At 42.0% G+C, this 460-nt stretch overlaps 1 protein-coding gene across 2 annotated transcripts in view; it reads left to right on the forward strand.

Moving 5' to 3' along the window:
• The window catches only part of Sec14l1 (SEC14 like lipid binding 1), a 55,201-nt gene that overhangs the window by 31,799 nt on the left and 22,942 nt on the right, over window positions 1-460 (forward strand). The window lies entirely within an intron of this gene.

Here is a 460-nt window from a genome sequence, read left to right on the forward strand (position 1 = left end):
TGTGTAAGAGTGTATTGCCTACATGTATGTAAGTGCACCCATGTCATGCAGTGTCCATGGCGGTCAGAAGAGGACATCACATTCCTCTGGAGCTGGAGTTACAGAGGTTGTTAGCTACCATATGGGTGCTGGGAATCGAACTTGAGTCCTCTGCAAGAGCAATCAGTGCTCTTACCCGCTGAGCCATCTCTCCAGCCCCCTGGTTTAATTTATATTTTATGTGTATGAGTGTTTTCCTGCGTGTATGTAGGTGCACCGATGTGTGCAGTGCCTCCAAAAGCCTTAAGAGGGCATCAGATCATCTGGAACTGGAGTCACAAACTTGTTAGCCATCATGTGGTGCCGGGAACCTAACTGGGGTTCACTGCAAGAGCAGCAAGTGCTCTTAACTACTGAGCTTTATTTATTTATTTATTTATTTATTTATTTATTTATTTATTTATTTATTTATTTATTTATT

This window comes from Nannospalax galili, unplaced genomic scaffold, assembly GCF_000622305.1.
Source record: "Nannospalax galili isolate Female #2095 unplaced genomic scaffold, S.galili_v1.0 scaffold1314, whole genome shotgun sequence".
Taxonomy (NCBI): Eukaryota; Metazoa; Chordata; class Mammalia; order Rodentia; family Spalacidae; genus Nannospalax; species Nannospalax galili.